Below are 25345 nucleotides of genomic sequence, written 5' to 3' on the forward strand. Positions count from 1 at the left end.
ACAAAGATGTGAACCGGGGGTTAAAGGAAGTTGAAAAATACCAGACTTACTGGAGGGATCACCAGAAGAAAATAAAGGAAAAAAAGAAAACTAATGATGACACTACACAAGAGTTGGTAAGCTCCAGAGGTGTATATAAAGGGGAGAGTGGGGGGTCCAAATACTCCCCCAGAGTACCTGCTGTGCCACAGCTATTGCTGCCAGTTGTTCCACACTTGAAGCACTGCATCTGCCTCCTACTGCATGCTAGAACCCAGAGACAGGCAGCGGCAGGCTCTATTTAGCTCTTCTTTGGCTCCAGTCATATGACACAACTGAGAAAAGGGTGTCCTGCCATTCTGAAATGCCTGGTCTGGTGAGTGAGTTTCATGAAGGGAGGAGAAATATATATTGGGGGGGAGTTGTACTGGTGGTGAGAGGGATATCTGTAATGGGGGGGAGCTATACTGGTGGTAGTGCGGGGGGGGGATACTGTACTACCAAAGCTGTACTGGTGGTGAGAGGGAGATCTGTAATCGGGGGAGCTGTACTGGTGACGGGAGAGAGATCTGTAGTGGGGGGAGCTATAATGGTGGCAGTGGGGGGGGGATACTGTACTGGCAGAGCTGTACTGGTGGTGGGAGGGAGATCTGTAATCGGGGGAGCTGTACTGGTGATGGGAGGGAGATCTGTAATGGGGGGGAGCTATATTGGCGGTATGGGGGGGGTGGGGGTACTGTAGTGGCAGAGCTCTACTGGTGGTGGGAGATCTGTAATGGGGGGAGCTATATTGGTGGTAGTGGGGAGGATACTGTACTGGCAGAGCTGTACTGGTGGTGGGAGTGAGATCTGTAATCGGGGGAGCTGTACTGGTGATGGGAGGGAGATCTGTAATGGGGGGGGAGCTATATTGGTGGTAGTGTGGGGGGGTACTGTACTGGCAGAGCTTCTGGTGGTGGGAGGGAGATCTGTAATGGGGGGGGAGCTTTATTGGTGGTAGTGGGGAGGATACTGTACTGGCAGAGCTGTACTGGTGGTGGGAGGGAGATTTGTAATCGGGGGAGCTGTACTGGTGATGGGAGGGAGATCTGTAATGGGGGGGAGCTATATTGGTGGTAGTGGGGGGGGGTACTGTACTGGCAGATCTCTACTGGTGGTGGGAGGGAGATCTGTAATGGGGGGAGCTATATTGGTGGTAGTGGGGGATACTGTACTGGCAGAGCTGTACTGGTGGTGGGAGGGAGATCTGTCATCAGAGGAGCTGTACTGGTGGTGGGAGGGAGATCTGTAATCAGGGGAGCTGTACTAGTGATGGAGGGGATACTTTCCTGGGGGGAGCAGGGGCGGACTGGCAACTCATGGGGCCCCTGGGCAATAGGGGATCATGGGGTCCCTGTGTCCTTGCCCAAACTCAAAAAAACCTATGAAAAAGGTACCAGGGGCATCTCATGGGGCCCCCTACTGACCCTGGGCCCTCGGGCAGTGCCCGAGTTTCCAAATGGTCAGTCCGCCCCTGGGGGGAGCTGTACAGGTGCTGGTGGAATACTGTACTGGAGGAGCTGTCCTGTTGTTGGGGGGGGGGGGATGTGTATTGGTGGAGGCTGAGATCTGTGCTGGGGAGAACTGTACTGGTGGCAGGGAATACTCTACTGGCAGAGCTGTACTGGTGGTTGGAGGGAGATCTGTAATCAGGGGAGCTATACTGGTGGTAGTGTGTCTGTGGGGGGGGGGGGGGAATACTGTACTGGCAGAGTTGTACTGGTGGTGTGAGGGAGATCTGTAATGGGGGAAGTTATACTGGTGGTAGTGGGGGGATACTGTACTGGCCGAGTTGTACTGGTGGTGGGAGGGAGATCTGTTGTCGGTGGAGTTGTACTGGTGGTGAGAGGGAGCTCTGTAATCAGGGGACCTGTACTAGTGGTGGGGGGGTACTTTCCTGGGGGGAGCTGTACTGGTGGTGGTGGGGGATATCTGTAATCGGTGGAGCTGTACTGGTGGTGGTGGTGGAATACTGTACTGGGGGAGCTGTACTGGTGGTAGAAGGGAGAGATGTGTACTGATGGTGGGGGAGATCTGTACTGGGGGGGGACTATACTGGCGGAGGGGGGATACTGTACTGGGGGAGGTGCACTGATGGCAGGGGGGAACATGTGTACTGGTGGTGGGGGAGATCTGTACTGGGGGGAACTATACTGGTGGGGGGATACTGTACTGGTATGCTGTACTGGTGGTGGAAGGAGATGCGGAGAACTGTGCTAATTATGGGAGAGGAATACTTTACTGCAGCGAGCTATACTAGTGGTGGGGAGATCTGTACTGGGGGAAGCTGTAGTGGTGGTCAGGGGGAAAGATCTGTTCTAGGGGTGCTGTACTGGTGGTGGTAGGGGAGATCTGTAATGGGGGAGCTATCCCAGTGGTGGGGGGAGTTCTGTACTGGAATTTCAATCTGCTTATGCTTTGTCTTCCCTGGTTCCCCCTCCCCCATCTACATGCTGCTGGAGTGATTCAATAAAACCTTTCCATTTTCATTACATACTTTATTTTAGACCCAGTGATGTAAGAGTCTCTGTGATCCTCTATGCAATGCAGACAGATCATGGCTGGTGAGAGAGTCTGGCAGGATGCTGTACATAGTTTCCTATTAAAGAAATCACTGCACATTGTGAGAAGCTCACAGTGTGCAGTGAGACCAGAGTAAGTTGTTTCAGTCCAGGAGAGGAGCCAGTACAACTGTGCAAGACTGAAGGAAAGGCTGGAGGTCAGACCTACGCACCCTGTGGGAGAATTGGACATTGTTAGGTGTTGGTTATATAATGAAATGAGGTCAGTTACGGCTGTTCTTTTTATCCTATTCATTGTAGTAATTATATGGGAAGCTGTCTGTACTGACAGCATGGTAGACACAGCGCACAGTTTAGGAATCCTCCTCTCCCCGGAGTGGCTCCGCGGTGGACCTATGCCGGGATCTCGCTGAACTTCTTGCTGAGTACACAGATCTGGGGGCAGGCGGTGCTGACATCTCCGGGAACGGCTGGGCTATAAAATGACATGTTTTGCCTCTGAACTTCGGGGAGATCTGGTGCGGTCGGCGCTTTTCTGGTAAATTACTTTTTGCTGCATCTGCACTTTGAAGAACCTTCATAAAATAACTGGAAAGTAAAGTAAATATACATAATCTCAGCCACACGGTGAGGGGGGGGGAGGGCTGAGCTGTGCGATTCCACATTTAACCCATTATTTTTTTAATAGTGTCTTTGCTATAATTTATATGTTTGGTATATCATCTGCAAGGAACTTAATATGGAGCAGCGCCAACTATAATGCCTCTGTTTGCTTTGAATGAGTGAGAGATGAGAGAAGATTGCACCTCCCCCCATAAAATGTGAAAAATAGGTAGAATAGGTAGGGGGTTTTTTTAGATGCATATATTACATGCCAACAAAAAATCAGTTAAAATAATACAATTTATTTTACACAAATACATATGAAACTCAAAATAAAACATTTTAGTTTCATAGTTCATATCTAATATATCCTATTTACATAGTTCCATAGTTAGTTTGGCTGAAAAATAAAAAAGTCCATCTAGTTCAACAATAAAAAAAAATGTTATAATCCTATACCCACAGTTAATCCAGAGGAAGGCAAAAAACACAGCAAAGCATGATCTAATTTGCTCCCGCAGGGAAGAGCAACTCCCCAATGCAATGCAAGAACATGTTATTGACTAGTGAACGACTCTTAGAAGGTTGGATTGCCATAAAGGACAGTAAATAGCAAAGTGATACAAGGAGTGGGGTTCAAACCCACAAGCATATACATTCAGTGGATCTTAAGTCCAACACCTGAACCATTCAGCCATCCTGGTGATCTGCATATTTTTCTTCTTGTATTACTGGTTCAATCATAAAAATAAAAATGTTATAATCCTACACCCACTGTTGATCCAGAGGAAGGCAAAAAACCCAGCAAAGCATGATCCAATTTGCTCCAGCAGGGGAGAAAACTCCCCAATGCAATGCAAGAACATGTTAGTTGGATTGCCATAAAGGATAGTGAATAACAGTAATACCAAGAATGGGGTTTGATCACATGAGGAAATACATCCATTGGATCTTACGTCTAATGCCTTAACCACTCGGCCATCCTGGTAACCTACAGATGTTTGTTCTGGTATTACTAGTTCAATCATAAAAATATAAAAGTTATAATCCTATACCCACAGTTGATCCAGAGGAAGGCAAAAAAACCAGCACAGCATGATCCATTTTGCTCCAGCAGGGGAGAAAAGTCTGCAATGCAAGAACATGTTATTGGCTAGTGAGCAACTCTTAGAAGGTTGTGTTGGCATAAAGGACAGTAAATAACAAGTTGATACCAGGAGTGGGTTTTTGAACCCTCGAAGATATTCATGGGATCTTACGTCCAATGCCTTAACCACTCAGCCATTCTGGTAACTTGTGTTTTTATCTCTGGTATTACTAGTTCAACCATAAAAAAAGTGAATCCTTCACCCACAATTGATCCAGAGGAAGGCAAAAAACCCAGCAAAGCATGAACCAATTTGCTCCAGCAGGGGAGAAAACTCCCCAATGCAATGCAAGAACATGTTTTTGACTAGTGAGCAACTCTTAGAAGGTTGGATTGCTATAAAGGACAGTAAAGAACAATGTGATACCAGGAGTGGGGTTCAAACCTGCAAGGACATACATCCATTGGATCTTAAGTCCAACTTAAAGGATATATAGAAAGAATATAAAGGTATAGGATTATAACTTTTTTATTTTTTGCCTTCCTCTGGATCACCTGTGGGTATAGGATTATAACTTTTTTCTTTTTATGATTGAACTAGTAATACCAGAGGCAGAATATGCTGGTCACTAGGATGGCCGAGTGGTTAAGGCATTGGTCTTAAGATCCAATGGATGTATAACCACTTGGACATCCTGGTGACCTGCATATACTGGCTCTGGTATAACTAGTTCAATCATAAAAAAAAAAGGTTAGATTGAATAAAGGACAGTAAAGAACAAAAAGATACCAGGAGTGGGGTTCGAACCCACGAGGATATATATCCATTGGATCTTAAGTCCAACGCCTTAACCACTCGGCCATCCTGGTGATCTATGTTTTTTGTTGTTGGTATTACTAGTGCAACCATAAAAAAAAGTGAATCCTTCACCCACAATTGACCCAGTCGAAGGCAAAATCCCCAGCAAAGCATGATCAAATTTGCTCCAGCAGGGGAGAAAAGTCCGCAAAGCAAGAACATGTTATTGACTAGTGAGCAACTCTTAGAAGGTTGTGTTGGCATAAAGGACAGTAAATAACATGATACCAGGAGTAGGGTTTGAACTCACAAGGATCTTTTGGATCTTAAGTCTAATGCCTTAAACACTCAGCCATCCTGGTGACCTGCACATCTGCACACATAAAAAAAAGTTATAATCCTATACCCACAACTGATCCAGAGGAAGGCAAAATACCCAGCAAAGCATGATCCAATTTGATCCAGCAGGGGAGAAAACTCCCCAATGCAATGCAAGAACATGTTATTGACTATTGAGCAACTCTTAAAAGGTTGTGTTGCCATAAAGGACAGTAAAGAACAAAGTGATACCAGGAGTGGGGTTTGAACCCATGAGGATATACATCCATTGGATCTTAAGCCCAACACCTTAACCACTCGGCCATTCTGGTGACCTATTTTCTAATTCTGGTATTACTAGTGCAACCATAAAAAAAAGTGAATCCTATACACACAATTGATCCAGAGGAAGGCAAAATCCCCAGCAAAGCATGATCCAATTTGCTGCAGCAGGGGAGAGAACTCCCCAATGCAATGCAAGAACATGTTATTGACCAGTGAGCAACTCTTAAAAGGTTGTGTTGCCGTAAAGAACAAAGTGATACCAGGAGTGGGGTTTGAACCCATGAGGATGTACATCCATTGGATCTTAAGCCCAACACCTTAACCACTTGGCCATTCTGGTGACCTATTTTCTAATTCTGGTATTACTAGTGCAACCATAAAAAAAAGTGAATCCTATACACACAATTGATCCAGAGGAAGGCAAAATACCCAGCAAAGCATGATCCAATTTGATCCAGCAGGGGAGAAAACTCCCCAATGCAATGCAAGAACATGTTATTGACTAGTGAGCAACTCTTAAAAGGTTGTGTTGCCATAAAGGACAGTAAAGAACAAAGTGATACCAGGAGTGGGGTTTGAACCCATGAGGATGTACATCCATTGGATCTTAAGCCCAACACCTTAACCACTCGGCCATTCTGTTGAGCTATTTTCTAGTTCTGGTATTACTAGTGCAACCATAAAAAAAAGTGAATCCTATACACACAATTGATCCAGAGGAAGGCAAAATCCCCAGCAAAGCATGATCCAATTTGCTGCAGCAGGGGAGAGAACTCCCCAATGCAATGCAAGAACATGTTATTGACCAGTGAGCAACTCTTAAAAGGTTGTGTTGCCGTAAAGAACAAAGTGATACCAGGAGTGGGGTTTGAGCCCATGAGGATGTACATCCATTGGATCTTAAGCCCAACACCTTAACCACTCGGCCATCCTTGTGACCAAATGTCTTTCTCTGGTATTACTAGTTCAACCATAAAAAAAGTGAATCCTATACCCACAATTGACCCAGTGGGAGGCAAAATCCCCAGCAAAGCATGATCAAATTTGCTCCAGCAGGGGAGAAAACTCCCCATATTATTGACTAGTGAGCAACTCTTAGAAGGTTAGATTGCATAAAGGACAGTAAAGAACAAAGTGATACCAGGAGTGGGGTTCGAACCCATGAGGATATACATCCATTGGATCTTAAGTCCAATGCCTTAACCACTCGGCCATCCTGCTGACCTGTTTTTGTTCTCTGGTATTAGTAGTTCAACCATAAAAAAAATCACCATCCTGGTGACCTGTGTTTTCTCTCTCTGGTATTACTAGTTCAACCATAAAAAAAAAAATGAATCCTATACCCACAATTGACCCAGTGGAAGGCAAAATCCCCAGCAAAGCATGATCAAATTTGCTCCAGCAGGGGAGAAAAGTCCACAAAGCAAGAACATGTTATTGACTAGTGAGCAACTCTTAGAAGGTTGTGCTGGCATAAAGGACAGTAAAGAACAAAGTGATACCAGGAGTGGGGTTTGAACCCATGAGGGTATACATCCATTGGATCTTAAGTCCAACACCTTAACCACTCGGCCATTCTGGTGACCTGTTTTCTGTCTCTGGTATTACTAGTTTAACCATAAAAAAAAAGTGAATCCTATACACACAATTGATCCAGAGGAAGGCAAAATCCCCAGCAAAGCATGATCCAATTTGCTCCAGCAGGGGAGAAAACTCCCCATGTTATTGACTAGTGGGCAACTCTTAGAAGGTTAGATTGCGTAAAGGACAGTAAAGAACAAAGAGATACCAGGAGTGGGGTGTGAACCCACAAGGATATACATCTATTGGATCTTAAATCCAACACCTTAACCACTCAGTCAACCTGGTGACCTATGCTTACTTTTTCTGGTATTACTAGTTCAACCATAAAAAAAAAGTATATCCAATAGACACAATTGATCCAGTGGAAGGCAAAATCCCCAGCAAAGCATGATCCAATTTGCTCCAGCAGGGGAGAAAACTCCCCTTGTTATTGACTAGTGAGCAACTCTTAGAAGGTTAGATTGCATAAAGGACAGTAATTAACAAAGAGATACAAGGAGTGGGGTTCGAACCCACGAGGATATACATCCATTAGATCTTAAGTCCAACGCCTTAACCACTCAGCCATCCTGGTGACCTGTTTTCTTTTTCTGGTATTACTAGATCAACCATAAAAAAAGTATATCCAATAGACACAATTGATCTAGTGGAAGGCAAAATCCCCAGCAAAGCATGATCCAATTTGCTCCAGCAGGGGAGAAAACTCCCCATATTATTGACTAGTGAGCAACTCTTAGAAGGTTAGATTGCATAAAGGACAGTAAAGAACAAAGAGATACCAGGAGTGGGGTTCGAAGCCACGAGGATATACATCCATTGGATCTTAAGTCAGACATCTTAACCACTCAGCTATCCTGTCTACCTGCATACACCTGTTCTGGTGTCATATTATTGACTAATAAGCAACTTTAAGTGGCAAAGCAGAGGCTATGGATGTTCCTCAGAGCCTGGCACCAGACACCTGACCAGCATGTCCAGTATCACAAAGAAGAGAAAAAGCTGCTTACTGAACTTCTTCTAGCCGGTCCACACACCATCCAAGATGGCACTGGTTTAATCCCAGCAATAGCCTTTCTCTCTGACCAGACCTGCATAGCATCTCTGACATCTCGGAGAACACTTTGGCTCAAGTGAGTCCTCTCCACCTCAAGAAGCCCAGCCAAATCTAAATTCAGGAAAGCAGAGGATTCCACAGGTTCAGCAGCTAGCCCCATAGCTATTGATGCAGAGTAGCTTACAGATGTTGTTCACCCTAAAGCCTAGGTTCTTACTATTGCAGGTGCAGGAATCACAACGGTTCCCACACCTCAGCCGAAATACACTGCTCTTCAGGCGCGCTGGGCTGCATTCATTCTTAATGGCACCCCCACACAAAAGCACCATGTGATTTCCCAGCCACTGTGATTTACAAATGGTGCAGGAACCCTTTTCCTGCATGGAAGCCCATTCAAATTAGTTGGCTGTCATGCCTGAGCAAACATGGCTTGCAGAGCTGCAATAGTGTAAACTTTGCCTAAATCCGAATCTCCAGCCACTTTGCTGGGGATTCGGATTTTTAAAATACCTGTCTTCTGTTCCACTAGTGGAGCTTGAGGGGTTACAGAGGTCGCAATGGTGACCCCCGCCCGCCCATGCTCCAGGGGGCTCTTGTGGCTTCCCTGTCACATTAGTTTTTACGAGAGATTTTTCCAGCCAGAGCATGGCGGAACCTCCTCCGGCAATATCCCTGTTCACTGCCTGGCTTCTGTTTTACAAGTGACAGCATAGAGATGAATGATGATGAGTGTGCGGTGATGTTAGGGAGATATGACCAGGGTTGGGTGAGTGAGACATCAAGAAAAGCACATTAGTAGTGAACCTGACATGAGGATCTACAGTATATGCTGTGTTCTCTCTAGCTGTATTATCTACTCAAGGTAAACTTTCATGTGTTTCAGCTAACTCCCACTTTCTTGTGCTGTTTAGTTGTGTGCTGCTTTTCTTGAACACTTTATTAACCACTTGCCCTCCTGAGGATTTACCCCCCTTAATGACCAGGTCTCTTTTTGCTACTCGGCGCTGCACTAATTCAACTGATAATTGCGCGGTCATACAATGCTGCACCCGAACGAAATTTACGTCCTTTTTTTCATACAAATAGAGCTTTCTTTCGGTGGTATTTGATCATCTGTGCGCTTTTTATTTTTCACGCTATAAACAAAAAAAGGCCAAAAATTTTGAAGAAAAACGATATTTTTTACTTTCAGCTTTAAAAAATATATAGTAAACTCAAAGTTAGTTATATATTTAGGCCAAAATGTATTCTGCTACATGTTTTTGGTAAAAAAAATCCCAATAAGTGTATATTGATTGCTTTGTGTGAAAGTTATAGCGTCTACAAACTATGGTATAGATGCTGCAATTTACGCCATTTTTTTGCTATGCAGCGCTGTGCTAGTTTAACGGACAATTGCGCGGTCATGCAATACGGTACATAAATGAAATTTATATCCTTTTTTTCCCACAAATTGAGCTTTCTTTCGGTGGTATTTGATCGCCTGTGAGTTTTTATTTTTTGCGCTATAAAAAAAAGCCTGACAATTTTGAGGAAAAAAACCAATATTTTGGACTTTTTGCTATAAAACATGTCCAGTAGAAAAAAATGTAAAAATCAAATTTAGTCATAAATTTCTGCCAAAATGTATTCTGCGAGATGTCTTAGCTAAAAAAAAAACCAATACGTGTAAATTAATTGGTTTACGTGAAAGTTATAGCGTTTACAAATGGCGGGAAAGATACTGGGATTTTTATTTTTTTTTATACTAATAATGGCGGCGATCAGCGACTTATGGCGACGATCAGCGACTTATGGCAGGACTGCGGCGGACATTCTGACATTGGGGGTACTGACTTGGGGTCACTGACATCCCCAGTGACACCAATACAGTGATCACTGCAAAAAAAAAACACTGACACTGTACTAATGGCACTGGGGAGGAAGGGGTTAAATTTATTATTCAGGGAAGGGTTAACTGTGTGAGGGGAGTGTTTTACTAGGGGGCGGGGGTGTGTACTGCAGGGAACACCGCTGACCGGGAGAGAGAAACTCTTCTGTCCCGATCAGCGTGTCCTGGAGCTGTCAGGGAACTGACAGAAAGCACAGCCACTGCAGCTGTGCTCTCTGTCAGCGATTGCCGCCGATCGCCAGGACATAGCCAGTAACGACTGGCTGTGACCCGGCGACTGACATCCGCCGCTGTGATCAGCGGGACAGGTAGGGTGGCGGCGCGCCTCGTGCGCTCCCCCTACCAGTTTTCAAAACACATGTTTTAAAACGTGCTTTTGCCCAGACGTGCCGTCCTGCCGCCGTATTTCTACAGTGGCTGGCCGGCATGTGGTTAATACCTACACTTAACTCTTGCCAAATTACCTGCTTTATATTCTCTCTGAGGCTCAGTTCACACTAGTGATGTGCATTACGTTCCGCAGCTGCGACCACCCGCACACAAAACTTGGGATCCGTGGGCAGGGGCCATTAATCTTAAAGTGGTTCTAAAAGTTCAAGGTTTTTTTTACCCCCATGCATGATGGTAAAAAAAAATCTGTGTGAACCAGCCCCCCCTAATACTTACCTGAGTCCCCTTTTGATCCAATAGAGCACGGCTTTCTGGGGACTCTTACTCCTGATAGGCTGAGGCAACAGCGGGAGCCATTGGCAGAGGACCCGAGAAGAGGAGGATGCAGGCTGCTCTGTGCTAAACCATTACACAGAGCAGGTAAGTATGACATGTTTGTTATATTTTTTTTAAACTATGCTTTAATCACTTCAAATCCGGACACTTTCACCCCATTCCAGTCCAGGCCATCTTTCAGCTTTCAGTACTATCACAATTTGAATGACAATTGTGCGGTCATGCAACACTGTACCCATATTAATTTTTTTGCGGTTTTTTGAGAGAGATAAAACTTTATTTTGGTGGTATTTATTCACCACTGGGATTTTTATTTTTTTGCTATATAAATTAAAAAGTCCAAACATTTTGGAAAAAAAAGTGTTTTTCTTATAAAATTTTGCAAATAAATAATCTTTCTTTATAAATCTTGGCCAAAATGTATTCAGCTATCTTTTTAGTAAAAAAAAAAATAACCCAAATTAGTTTAACCAAAAATTATAATTTTTCAAAAAATATTTTATTTTATTATTTTATTTTTTATATTGTTATTTATGTGTTTTGGGTTTTTTTTACATACCGTCACCCTAGCAGTAAAGTGTCACCATAGTGACACTGTACTACTTGTGGGGGTTGATGAAGATTTTTTTTTCTTTTTTTACACTGATTGCTTTTACACCCATAAAGGCTGTAAAAGCAATCATTTCTCCTTCTCACTGGCTGCATTCTTGCAGCCATTGAGAAATACTGTGAGAGCTGTAACTGGTCACAGCTTGTCACATGGTAGAAGGCTATTGTGAATAGCCTTGTACCATGTGACCTCTGTGATCATTCACAGATTTCACAAGTAGTAAGCAATGATGTCAGAAGTGACATCTTGTTTACTACTGTTCATGTGATCACTGATTAGCCAATAAGTGATCACATGATTGGGACCTCGCACAGAGGTTCCGTACAGCGATCTGTGTCCTCTGGACACAGCGGGCACCAGATTGCGGTGCCACGCGCTCCCAGAGAGTGCGCACAGGCAGGGGATGAAGGAGGATGTTTATAAACAGCCACCCACTCCTGCACTGCTCCCGACTGGCCCACTTGACCAGAGTATTTATCCTCCTTCCTGACCAGACCATTTTTTGCAATACGGCGCTGCGTTACTTTAACTGACAATTGCGCGGTCATGCAACCCAAATTAAATTTACATCCTTTTTTTTCCCCCATAAATAGAGCTTTCTTTCGGTGTTATTTGATCACCTGTGCATTTTTTATTTTTTGTGCTATAAAAAAAAGACCACTAATTTTGAGAAAAAAAACTATATTTTTGACTTTTGATTTTTTGCTATTAAACATGTTCAGTGAAAAAAGATAAATCAAATGTCATCATGAATTTAGGCCAAAATGTATTCTGCTCCATGTCTTTGCTAAAAAAATCCCAATACGTGTAAATTAATTTGTTTGCATGAAAGTATAGCGTTTACAAATGGCGTTGTAGATAATGGGATTTTTTTATACTAGTAATGGCGGCGATCAGCAACTTAAAGTAAGATTGCGGCGGGCATTCTGACACTGGGTGAGAACTGACTAACTGTCACTGACATCCCCAGTGACACCAATACAATGACCAGTGCTAATAAAAAGCATTGACACTGTACGAATGGCACTGGGCAGGAAGGGGGCTAACATCTGGGGTGATCAAAGGGTTAACTGTGTGCTGTTTTACTAGGTGGGCTGTGTGTGCTTTACACAGTAAACACGCTGCTTTGCATGGTTCTGTTATGCAGAGCCATACAAAGCAGTGTGCAGGAGCTAACAGGGGAGAGATCTGTATTGCTTACATACAGGTCTCTCTCCCCCGTTGGTGATACATGCCGATCGCCGGGTCCCGGCGGGGAGTCCCCGTTCAGGACCCGGTGATTGATGGGTGAGGCCAGCAATGGCCGCGTGCGCCCCCCCCTGCCCTGTACGAATGGCACTGGGCAGGAAGGGGGCTAACATCTGGGGTGATCAAAGGGTTAACTGTGTGCTGTTTTGCTATGTGGGTAGTGTGTGCTTTACACTGTAAACATACTGCTTTGTATGGTTCTGCTGTGCAGAGCCATACAAAGCAGTGTGCAGGAGCTAACAGGGGAGAGATCTGTATTGTTTACGTACAGGTCTCTCCCCTGTCGGTGATGCACGCCGACCGCCGGGTCCCGGCGGGGAGTCCACGTTCGGAACCCAGTGATTGACAGGTCAGGCCACCTATGCAAAATCACGTGTATATATATATATATATATATATATATATATATATATATGATTGATTTTGCGCACCCCTGCAGAAGCATTTCTGCTATAGGGTGGCAGGAAAGCAAACATCGCTCACGCTGCAAATCACACTGTAGTGCGATTTCTGGAAAGGTGCAGGGACCTTTTCCCTGCATTTTGCAAGGCACAGCAGCCCATTCAAATGAACCCCACAGTTACCACCTTTTGTACCACTAGCCCCTCCCTCCTAGATTGTAAGCTCCCAGGATCAGGCCCTCCTTTCCCTCTTGTATTGAACTGTATTGTTGCTGTATTGTCTCCCTTATATTGTAAAGTGCTGAGCAAACTGTTGGTGTTATATAAATCCTGTATAATAGTAATAATAATGAATGGGCTGCCGTGCTGCGGCCCGCAAAATGGCCCTAGTGTGAATCAAGCCTAAGCGTGGTATCTATCCTTTCCAGCATCTCTGTTACCAATGTGCTGCTTTACCTGAATACTCCATTAACATCTACAAGTTAGCTCTTGCTAAATTACTTAGTTCATACTTCATCTCAGCACTGTATATACTGTGACCATGTGCTGCTGGCCCGAAACTAGCCTGCCCAGTGCCCTGCAGGGCACTGTGGCAGGCTAGATAGGAGAGAGCCCAATGCGCTAGCCTGCTAAGTGTCTACTGCTCTGTCCTGCTGTCACTCTGCAGCGGCAGGACGGAGCACTGTGGCAGGCTAAAGGGGGGGGGGGGGAGAGCCACGCCAATGCATTAGCCTGCTCAGTGCTCTGCAGTAGAACAAAAATATATGGGAAAAAATTATCGGGGTAGGTGATATCATGTTTAACTGCACCAAGTGACACCAACCCTACTGACACCACTGGGTAAAACAGTTCCTATATATGCATTTTGACTGCATATGTTGCTGTTTGCTTGGAGGTCTTAACCTCCTTAGCGGTAATCCCGAGTGTAGCTCGGGGTAAAATTTCTATACCAAGAGCGATAACCCAAAGCTACACTTGGGCTTACCATGCGGCGCTGCTCTGGGGGTCCCTGCAGCACTCACCTTGTCCTTCGTTCCCGCGATGTGTCCCCTGCAGTGTCCCCGGCCATCTCCTCCGGCCGATGCCGGCATCCGGCTCCTGTGTTCCGGTCCCTGTGACGTCGGGACGTACGGGCGGGAAATTTTAAATTTTTAAAAAATTTCATTTTTGCTGTCATTGCTGTTTCAATGCGTTTCACATATATTTTGTCCCGAGTGCATTGTCCTGCACCCTGCCTGCATTTTGACTGTTCTTTCTGCCTGGAAACTTAAAAAAGTCCATGGCGTCCAAAAAGCGTCCCTTTACGTCAAAAGCGGTTTTAGACCAGCTAGAGAACAGCGATAGTAAATCAGAACCACTTGCAGAAATGAGTGATAATGATTTGTGGGGAAATTCATCATCAGACACTGAAAACGATTTTGCGACTTTGCTCAGCGATGTGCGAATTTGCCTCTGTATTTCAAATTTCAGTGTTTTTGGTTTGATTATATTATTGAATTAAATTTATTATTATTATATTATTATTTTTTATGATTATTTATTAAAATATAATTTATGATTTCGTGTTTCAAATTTTATCCTACCCGGGATGTTTACTAGACTCTTGTTCGTACAGATTTCAGTGAGTTATTCCTAAAAATTACAGCCTACAATAAAAAACTACATATTTCCATGCAAAAAAATGGTACCGCTTTCAGCACAAAAAATCAGAAAGAATCATATCGCCAAGGAGGTTAATATTGTCAACTTGCAATAAACTGATGACAGGTCCACTTTAAAGAGAAGAAAATCTAATCAGGCATTAACGTGCCATCCTTGTTCATTAGATTTAATTGCCTCATGCTTAATTAATAATGCAGGAAAAATTAGGACCAAGAAAAATGTCAATGAGCATGTGGCATAAAATAATCTCATAAAGTGCACATTTATTAACGACATAAAAATCAACGGAATGCTGGAAAGCCGACAGAGTAGGAAAACACCCCGAGGTGGCGGTAATAAGCTCGTCTTAAGATCCATAAATGAATATCGCTCAGCATGAAAACTTAGCCCGGGGTCATGGCCATTTCCAAAGTGTAATGAGTTGTCTTCATTGAGATACTTGTGCTGCTTCTCATTTATACCCGTCCGCTGGGCAGCAGAATGCTCACTCGCAAGTCGGCAAAGGCTTAGTGGTGAGCCACACTGTGCTCCTGGTGGGATTCATACTTAAAAGGCAAGCAGGAGACAATATATGATGTGTTATCCAATTAATTAACCTTCCCCCGCACACTCATTCAAGACTATGCTACTGTCATTGGATTTGTGTAAAGCTTTCAAAACACTTTCGTGGGATTTTCATACATTTGCATTATAAAAATGGGGTGTTCAAGATAATTTCCTTAAATGGATTTCAGCTCCATAGTCCCATCCCAAAGCATAGTTACATAATTAGTCTGGCTGAAAAAAAGACAAAAATCCATCCTGTTCAACCATCTATAGCTCTACAAACAACTAAGCACATTCTCTGTGCTGATTCACCAGGGGAGCTTTGACTCTGATTCACCAGGGGTTGTGCCAGATCTCTTCAGAGATACCCCTGCTTCCACACACTGAGTCTAGGTTCACACCTACCCTGTTTCCCCCGAAAATAAGACAGTGTCTTATATTAATTTTTGCTCCCAAAGATGCGCTAGGTCTTATTTTCAGGGGATGTCTTATTTTTCCATGAAGAAGAATACGGTACACATTTATTGTTAAATGATCCTCCTGTGTCATTTTGATTGCCCCCTCTGATCCTCCTGTGTCATTTTGATTGCCCCCCTCTGATCCTCCTGTGTCATTTTGATTGCCCCCCTCTGATCCCCTGTGTCATTTTGATTGTCCCCTCTGATCCTCCTGTGTCATTTTGATTGCCCCCTCTGATCCTCCTGTGTCATTTTGATTGCCCCCTCTGATCCTTCTGTGTCATTTTGATTGCCCCCCTCTGATCCTCCTGTGTCATTTTGATTGTCCCCCTCTGATCCTCCTGTGTCATTTTTTTTATTGCCCCCTCTGATCCTCCTGTGTCATTTTGATTGTCCCCTCTGATCCTCCTGTGTCATTTTGATTGTCCCCTCTGATCCTCCTGTGTCATTTTGATTGTCCCCTCTGATCCTCCTGTGTCATTTTGATTGTCCCCTCTGATCCTCCTGTGTCATTTTGATTGCCCCCTCTGATCCTCCTGTGTCATTTTGATTGCCCCCTCTGATCCTCCTGTGTCATTTTTTTTATTGCCCCCTCTGATCCTCCTGTGTCATTTTGATTGCCCCCTCTGATCCTCCTGTGTCATTTTGATTGTCCCCTCTTATCCTCCCGTGTCATTTTGATTGCCCCCTCTGATCCTCCCGTGTCATTTTGATTGCCCCCTCTGATCCTCCTGTGTCATTTTGATTGCCCCCTCTGATCCTCCTGTGTCATTTTTTTTATTGCCCCCTCTGATCCTCCTGTGTCATTTTGATTGTCCCCTCTGATCCTCCTGTGTCATTTTGATTGTCCCCTCTGATCCTCCTGTGTCATTTTGATTGCCCCCTCTGATCCTCCTGTGTCATTTTGATTGCCCCCTCTGATCCTCCTGTGTCATTTTTTTTATCGCCCCCTCTGATCCTCCTGTGTCATTTTGATTGTCCCCTCTGATCCTCCTGTGTCATTTTTTTTATCGCCCCCTCTGATCCTCCTGTGTCATTTTGATTGTCCCCTCTGATCCTCCTGTGTCATTTTTTTTATCGCCCCCTCTGATCCTCCTGTGTCATTTTGATTGTCCCCCTCTGATCCTCCTGTGTCATTTTGATTGCCCCCTCTGATCCTCCTGTGTCATTTTGATTGCCCCCTCTGATCCTCCTGTGTCATTTTGATTGCCCCCTCTGATCCTCCTGTGTCATTTTGATTGCCCCCTCTGATCCTCCTGTGTCATTTTGATTGCCCCCTCTGATCCTCCTGTGTCATTTTGATTGCCCCCTCTGATCCTCCTGTGTCATTTTGATTGCCCCCTCTGATCCTCCTGTGTCATTTTGATTGCCCCCTCTGATCCTCCTGTGTCATTTTGATTGCCCCCTCTGATCCTCCTGTGTCATTTTGATTGCCCCCTCTGATCCTCCTGTGTCATTTTAAGTGATCCCCCTCCCCCCACCCCTGTGCCACTGAACACCTTCACCAGACATCCCCCCCACCCCTTTATCAGACATTTCCCCCCTGGGGCCTGCCTGGGGACTGTCACTGGGCTGGCTGGGGCCTGGACCTGGGCTGGAGCAGGGTCTGCCACTGACTGAGAACCTTCAGTCATCATGAGGGCGGTGTCACCAGAGACAGACCAGCACTCACCACCTTCGCTGCGTTCCGTCCGCTCTGATCCTCCTGTTCTTCTACACGCATCTCTCTCCCGCTCACTCCGACCTACGCTCCGCCTCCACACAGCAATGACATCACTGGTTGCTAGACGCCAGTCGTGGCGGCCCTAGCAACCAGTTTTCGGTAAATTAATTTTCAGTACGAGACAGAGCCTAGGGGGGCCTTATTTTCGGGGGGGGGGGGGGGGGTGCCTTATATTTCACCCAGAAGGAAACCTGTAAGTAGGTCTTTTTTTCGGAGGATGTCTTATTTTCGGGGAAACGCGGTATGCAGGTTGCGTTTGATGTGTTTCTGCTTTGCGTTTTTGCCGCATTTTTTATGCATTTTGCGGGGTTTTTTTCATTTTTTCACATTTTTTTGTTGCTAGGTAGATTGTAAACACAAAACTTATCAAAAACACATAAAAAACAAAATACATGCTTTTCTGCAGTGTTTCCATTGAAGTCTACAGCAGCCTTTCTCAACCGGGGTGCCCAGGCACCCTGGGGTTCCCTGAGGTTTCTTCAAGGGTGCCTTGGCAAAATGTCTAAAAATTGCCCAAAACTTGTATACAAGCCAGCGGGTGGAACAAGCCTGCCTTTTGGTTACACAAATCCACAGGTTTTCATTGTGCGCCATTACGACCTTCTAGCCGCCAGCATCCTGACAACCAATTACATCATCAGTTGATAAGGGGGATGTCGGTTGCCTGCACAGCATCCTTGTTTGACCCTCCCCTGCCCCTCTCCATCATTGGTGGGGTCACATTAGCTCAGTGATGGAGAAAAACTGAGGGAGAAACACTGGAATACTAGTCATACTGGTTTTAGAATTGGGTGCCTCTAGACTGTCCATAATTTTAAAGGGTTCCTTGGAACTGTCCATAATTTTAAAGGGTGTCTTGACTTAGAAAAGGTTGAGAAACACTGGTCTATAGAACCAAAAACGCAACATTTTGCTTTCAAAAAAGTCCCTGACCCTTTCCAAATAACGCACTGGATGAAAACACAGAGATGTGAACCTGTCCCATAGGAAATCATATTAACCACTTCCCGACCGGCCGTTGCATATAAACGGCCGGACGGTGGCACTGCAGGGTCAGGTGGCTGTTTATAAACGGCCTCCCCGCACCCTGCTTGTGCTCGCTCCCTGGGAGCACGCAGCACCGCGATCCGGTGCCCGCTGTGTCCTCCGATCGTCATACGGGACCTCTGTACGAGGTCCCAATCATGTGATCACTGATTGGCCAATCAGTGATCACATGCAGAGTAGTAAGCAAGATGTCACTTGTGACATCATTGCTTACTACGTGTGAAATCTGTGAATGATCACAGAGGTCACATGGTACAAGGCTATTCACAACAGCCTTGTACCATGTGACAAGCTGTGACCAATCACAGCTCACTCAGTACTTCTCAATGAGTGCAAGAATGCAGACAGAGAGAAAGAGAAATGATTGCTTTTACATACTATATGGGTGTAAAAGCAATCAGTGTAAAAAACAAATCTTCATCACCCCCCACAAGTAGTACAGTGTCACCATGGTGACACTGTACTGCTAGGGTGACAGTATGTAAAAATAAAATAAAAATAAAAAATAATAATATAAAAATGTAAAAACAAATGTTTAAAAATTATCATTTTGATTATAAACTAATTTAGATTTTTTTTTTACTAAAAAGATAACGGAATAAATTTTGCCAAAGATTTATGATGAAATATTATTTATTTGCAAACTTTTGTAAAAAAAACACTTTTTTTCAAAATTTTTGGACTTTTTCATTTACATAGCAAAAAAAATAAGTGAATAAATACCACCAAAATAAAGCTTTATCTGTGTCAAAAAAAGGTAAAAAATTCATTTGGGTACAGTGTTGCATGACCGCGCAATTGTCATTCAAAGTGTGATAGCGCTGAAAGCTGAAAATTGCCCTGGTCAGGAAGGGGGTAAAAGTGTCCGGTCTGGAAGTGGTTAAATGGACTGTACTGCATTTCTGGAAAACGCTGCAGAAAATGCTTAGGTGTGAACTTGGGTAAAACAGCTTTGTGGGGCTAACCACATTCTGAGAATGCTAGTTGCCTGGTCGCCATGTTGGTTCAATACTTTTAATCAAGGACCTAGAACAGGTATTTAAAATGAAGACTTCAACTTTCAACATCATACTTGCTCCAGGTCAGTGATGTAAAACTTTCTGAAGTCAAAGGGTTATGCAGGCCAAACATCGGTCAAATTGAGAACTAATTTTCTTTAAAAAAAAACGGAATTTTCATGCATTTTGTAATCCGATGGTGCCACCATTGATTTAGAAATGCAACCAACCAAGCCTTCAATTTCTCCTCATGTTGCTACAGAAAAATTTTTTTCGTAGGCAAGAATTTTCTTTTCTTTCCAGGTCGCAGCTCAGGCTTATTTCTTTTTCATTTATATTTCTCGCACGATTCTCCCATCAGCGATTCGAAAATTGTTAATTTTTAAAAAAATTTCCAACATGCCCGATCACTCAGATTCGAAGGTTACACAAAAATCGTCTGTTTCTGTGGCCCACTAATGGTGCGAAATTCGAATGAAAATTCTTAGAAAAGATTTTCGAAAGAAAATTCTTTCGGAATTCGACCCGTGTATTGCAGGCCATAGATGGGTTGAAAATCGTCCGATTTTTCTTTAAAAAAAAAACAAAAATCGGTCGTTCAAGTGGCCGACGTTACCAGCAACGGTAAAAAAAATCGGCCGATTTTCATACCGTCTACAGCTGGCAAAAAGTGTCCCTGCAGAGAGCTCCGCTATTTCTTTGACAGTTCCTTGACATTTATAGTGGTTGCAACAATGTATTTGTGTCCATTTAGGATACAGATGTTTTTATTCGGAAACAAATAGATACATTGTTGCAACCGCTATAAATGTCAAGGAACTGTCAAAGAAATAGCGGAGCTCTCTGAAGGGACACTTTTTGCCGGACTGGAATTCCTCTTCTTCATCCTCTTCTTCATCCTCTTCTTCTTCTTCATCCTCTTCTTCCTCTTCTTCATCCTCTTCTTCCTCTTCTTCATCCTCTTCTTCTTCTGCTTCTTCTACTTCTTCTTCTTCCTCTTCTTCATCCTCTTCTTCTTCTGCTTCTTCATCCTCTTCTTCTTCTTCATCCTCTTCTTCTTCCTCTTCTTCTTCCTCTTCTTCATCCTCTTCTTCTTTTTTCTTCTTCTTTTTGTCTTCCTCTTGCAGGTCACTGCTCATGCGCAGATTTTTTTATCGGTAAAAAGATCGGCCGATTTGCCCATCATTGCCGCGAAAATCGGCCGATCGGCAAAATCGGCCGATTTTTTCCAACTTTACCGATAAAAAAAATCTGCCAAAATACCGAAAAACGGCCGAACAATTAGCCCACTAACGATCCAAAAATCGGCGGATTTTATTTTCGCCTGAAAGATTGGCCGATTTTCGACCCATCTATGGCCTGCATTAGGCTGGCTTTAGCCTAATAAGCAGGCAACTGGTGTTTTCAGAAAATTGGCAGCTCCTGTGTTTGTCTCATGACAGGTTTTCTTTAAACGGATGTGATCAGCTGTGTATCGTAGGCGAAAATTAACATGTAAACCCAAATCAAGTGTGCGAGGAGACATCTGCTTGTGGTTATTTTTAACACTGGATGATATCAGGTGAAAGCAATCGTGTCCACGAGGGAGAGGATGGACTGGGCAGAAGAGAACAATTGTTATGTGCTGAGATGCAGAATGTCCAGGGTCGGTCTATAGGGATTCTGAGAGGGGAAATTCCATTGCTAATATCTTCATATGAAAATACTAATTGCTTGCCTGACATGCTAATCCACTGGCTTCTGTATTTTCTGTTTCATTAATACTTTTTTTAATTTCTTTTATTTTTCAAAAGAGGTTTTACAAAATAATAGAATTTAACAAAAAACTAGAGTAACAGAGGAGGAACAAATGAGCATTTATTAACCAATACACACCCAGCCAATAGCCAAAAGGCGGCCGGAAAAATGTATCGGATTTCCGGGTTGGACGCCAAATGGCGTACTCCCGCACATGCGCACTTTTTGCGCTTGCAGAGCCGCGCAGCGGCGCGATCTGTCACCAGCCGTGCACCTCGGACACAGTCGATGACAGATCTGAGTATCGGCCTCGTTGCCGGTACCATGTGACCTGCTGTGACCAATCACAGCAGGTCACATGACAGTTGTATACAATGGATGGCTTCATTCATGCCATCCATTGTATACTACTGCCTAGCTGTGAATGGTCACAGCTAATCACATGCACATGTCATGTGATTAGCTGTGGCCAAATCACAGCTAAGCACGAAAAAAAAAAAAAACCCTGAATGAATCGATGTCATTCAGGTAAATGCTTGCTTATAGCAAAGTAATTCTTTGCTATAAGCAAATTGTGTAAAAAAAAAAAAAAAAAAAATACTGATCACTTCCCCAAAGTAGTACAATGTTACTATGGTAATATTGTACTACTTTGGACATAGTGAAATATGAAAAAAAGTCTTAAAAAAAAGAAAAAAAAAGTAATAAAAATTTAAAAATAATAAAAAAAATTAAACAAATATATATATTTTTTTTTTCATACTGTCACCAGTCAGTGTCCCTGATCACCGCCATGCCAGTTATATGAAGATGCTGTACTGCACTGGTGACAGTATGTAAAAAAAAATAGTGAAAATAATTTTTTGCATTTTTTCATTTTCCGAAAAATTATGACAAAAAAATACAACTTCAAAAAACTCGCCATTCCTCTTATGAAGTACGTCGGACTGTCTACTCTGCAAAAAGGGGTCATTTGGGGGATATCTGTACTGTTCTGACATTTTTGGACCTCAAGAAATTAGATTGGCTGTCAGTACTTCAGGATTGATCAATATTCAGATCTATACCATAGTTTGTGAACTCTATAACTTTCCTACAGACTAAAAAATACATCCTAATTTGGGTTATTTTCACCAAAGACATGTAGCACAATACATCTTGGCCTAAATTATGAAGATCAATTATTTATTTGCAAACTTTTATAACAGAAACAAAGAAAAATGTGTTTTTTTTCAAAATTTTTGGTATTTTTTTGATAATTTAGCAAAAAATAAAATCCCCGGCGGTGATTAAATACCACCAAAAGAAAGCTCTAGTTGTGTGAAGAAAATGATAAAATTTTAGTTTGGGTACAATGTTGTATGACCGCGCAATTGTCATTCACAGTGTGAGAGCGCTGAAACCTGAAAAATGGCCTGGGCAGGAAGGGGGTAAAATTGCCTGGTATTGAATTGGTTAAGGTAGAATGAGTTTCCATTCACCAGATGGAATATAACATGATGGGCTTCTGAGAAGACAACAGGCGTTGTGCAAGCAGTAGTTTTAAACAACAGAAAGCTATATATTTAAGGTACTTATATAGTGCTGTCAATTTATGCAGTGCTTTACATATATATTGTACATTCACATTGGTTCCTAACTCACATTCATACTAGGGCCAATTTAGACTGGATTCAATTCACCTACCAGCATGTCTTTGCAGTGTTGGAGGAAACCCATACAGGAACAGGCAAACATTCAAACTCCAGGCAGGAGGTGCCATGGCTGGGATTTGAACCAACAACTCTTGTACTGCCAGGTGGAAGTGCTAACAATTTAGCCACTGTGCTGCCCTCATAGCATCATTCTTGGAACAATACAGTTGAGAAAAAAGTTGAAATTGACCATATAAAAGAAGAGGGGATAAATGAGGGGGAATCCTCAGGTGGGAGTCCGAGTGACAGGTCAGACAAACCAAGAGGACTTACCCTCCTCTGAAAATGTGTAATCCAACCAATAGAGCCCAATCTTCCAAAAAGTGTCCTGTTTATTTTGGGTGAAAATAATGAGATCTTTCATTGGCCCAAAGGCATCCAATTTACAGAGCCATAGGAATGATGTACGTGGAGTTGGGTTTCCATTTTAAAGGGATGAATGATTTATTAGTTCAGAAGGTAGAGGAGAATGGTTCTTGTGTGTACCAAAAAAAGCCAGGTAATCCGGTAGGGTACAGTCTGTATTTTTTAAATGAATTTCTGAGATATTTCCATAAGTTTTGCCCAAAATGATACTAGTTTTGGGTAGCACCAAAAAAACATGGAGGAACAAGTCCCCTTTTAAATTCCAATGCCAACAAGTATCAGGGGTCTCTATGTGTTCTAGCGATCTTCAGGGGTCTGGCGACAATTGAGGTAAAGTACCCCTCCAAAATGTGGTTGTTTATATTGGGGGAGACCTCTGCAAAGAAAGTACTCCTCTGCCCTTTACCAAGACAAAACAAAATGTGTACTATGAAGGTAAAAGACCTGAGAAATCAGGTCCGATCTGGGAGTGCAGTAAAAAAAAAGTCAAGGGGCACAATGTCAACACTGTGTGTGAATCACTGACAGTCTGTCACAAAGTATCACAACCGTGGGAACACTTGTATGTTTTAGGCTGTCATTAGATTAGGGGGATTAAACAGAATCTGTGCACCCTTGTATCAGGTAGTCCTATCCGAGTCCACCTTTCCATCAGGAGTCCTCATCAGAGTCCCTCTTACATCATAAGTACTCAACAGAGTCCCCCTTTACATCAGGGTCCTCATCAGAGTCCCCCCTTATATGAGGATACCCATCAGAGTGCCCCCATACATCAAGGTCCCACCAGAGTGCTGATTTACATCAGATGTCCCCAACACAGTGCTTCCTTACATCAGGTGTCCCCATCACAGTGCTTTCTTACATCAGGTGTCCCCATCACAGTGCTTTCTTACATCAGGTGATCCCATCAGAGTGCCCCCTTACGTCAAGTGTCCCCAACACAGTGCTTCCTTACATCAGGTGTCCCCATCACAGTGTTTGCTTACATCAGGTGTCCCCATCACAGTGCTTTCTTACATCAGGTGTCCCCATCACAGTGCTTCTGTACATCAGGTGTCCCCATCAGAGTGCCCCTTACGTCAAGTGTCCCCAACACAGTGCTTCCTTACATCAGGTGTCCCCATCACAGTGTTTCCTTACATCAGGTGTCCCCATCACAGTGCTTCCTTACATCAGGTGTCCCCATCACAGTGCTTCCTTACATCAGGTGTCCCCATCACAGTGCTTCCTTACATTAGGTGTCCCCATTGCAGTGCTTCTGTACATCAGGTGTCCCCATCAGAGTGCCCCTTACGTCAAGTGTCCCTATCACAGTGCCCCCTTACATCAAGTGTCCCTATCACAGTACCCCTTACATCAATTGTCTGCATCAGAGTGCTCCCTTACATTAATTGCCCCATCATATTGGCTCATGGATCAGTGAATGCACTCTCAGAACCATTGGGGGGGGCACAACTAAAATATGGGGGCATAGCCCACCCCAGAACCCCCCTAGATCCCGCCCTGTGAATAACAAGGATAGAAGAAGTTTGCAAAGAAAGTAGAGTAGTGAAAAGAGAAGCAGGAGTGATAGAAGAAATCATGATAAAGAGTTGGATTTGTGCCAGTATGAACACATACACTTAAAGAGAATCCCCAAACTCAGCCCATGGAGGGTTAAATTGTCCATCTCGTTGAAATCAGCCCCTAAAATAATTGGATATCCACGGGTTCCAGGCCTTTTTACATTTCTTGGACTTTGTCATGTAAGATCTCTGCCAGCTTTTCATTGAATAAGTGCCATGATATTTTTTGTTTTATCTGTGTGATGGTTGGAGTTCTGGATCACCATACTCTTGCTAGAATTTCTGGCCGTGAAGTTAAAAGTTAAGAGCCTGAATAGATTGAGGGTACATTCAGATGGTATTAAATTCAAAAAGACTTTGGATGGATTTTTAGGGATATTAGACTCAGGACAGTATAGACTAG

At 43.6% G+C, this 25345-nt stretch overlaps 1 protein-coding gene and 5 non-coding genes across 6 annotated transcripts in view; 1 reads left to right on the forward strand and 5 right to left on the reverse strand.

Moving 5' to 3' along the window:
* Nucleotides 1-25345, forward strand: part of LOC149445375 (uncharacterized) — a 193857-nt gene that overhangs the window by 52009 nt on the left and 116503 nt on the right. The gene's annotated exons all lie outside the window — the stretch shown is intronic.
* Nucleotides 5018-5100, reverse strand: TRNAL-UAA (transfer RNA leucine (anticodon UAA)). Its single transcript has one exon. It is a non-coding gene; the product is annotated as a tRNA-Leu (tRNA).
* TRNAL-UAA (transfer RNA leucine (anticodon UAA)) lies at nt 5597-5679 on the reverse strand. The gene has a single exon. It is a non-coding gene; the product is annotated as a tRNA-Leu (tRNA).
* On the reverse strand, nt 6771-6853 carry TRNAL-UAA (transfer RNA leucine (anticodon UAA)). Its single transcript has one exon. It is a non-coding gene; the product is annotated as a tRNA-Leu (tRNA).
* TRNAL-UAA (transfer RNA leucine (anticodon UAA)) lies at nt 7132-7214 on the reverse strand. Its single transcript has one exon. It is a non-coding gene; the product is annotated as a tRNA-Leu (tRNA).
* On the reverse strand, nt 7708-7790 carry TRNAL-UAA (transfer RNA leucine (anticodon UAA)). Its single transcript has one exon. It is a non-coding gene; the product is annotated as a tRNA-Leu (tRNA).

This window comes from Staurois parvus, unplaced genomic scaffold (genome assembly GCF_062004578.1).
Source record: "Staurois parvus isolate SC_StPar_1 unplaced genomic scaffold, SC_StPar_1.0 ptg000723l, whole genome shotgun sequence".
NCBI classification, from domain to species: Eukaryota; Metazoa; Chordata; class Amphibia; order Anura; family Ranidae; genus Staurois; species Staurois parvus.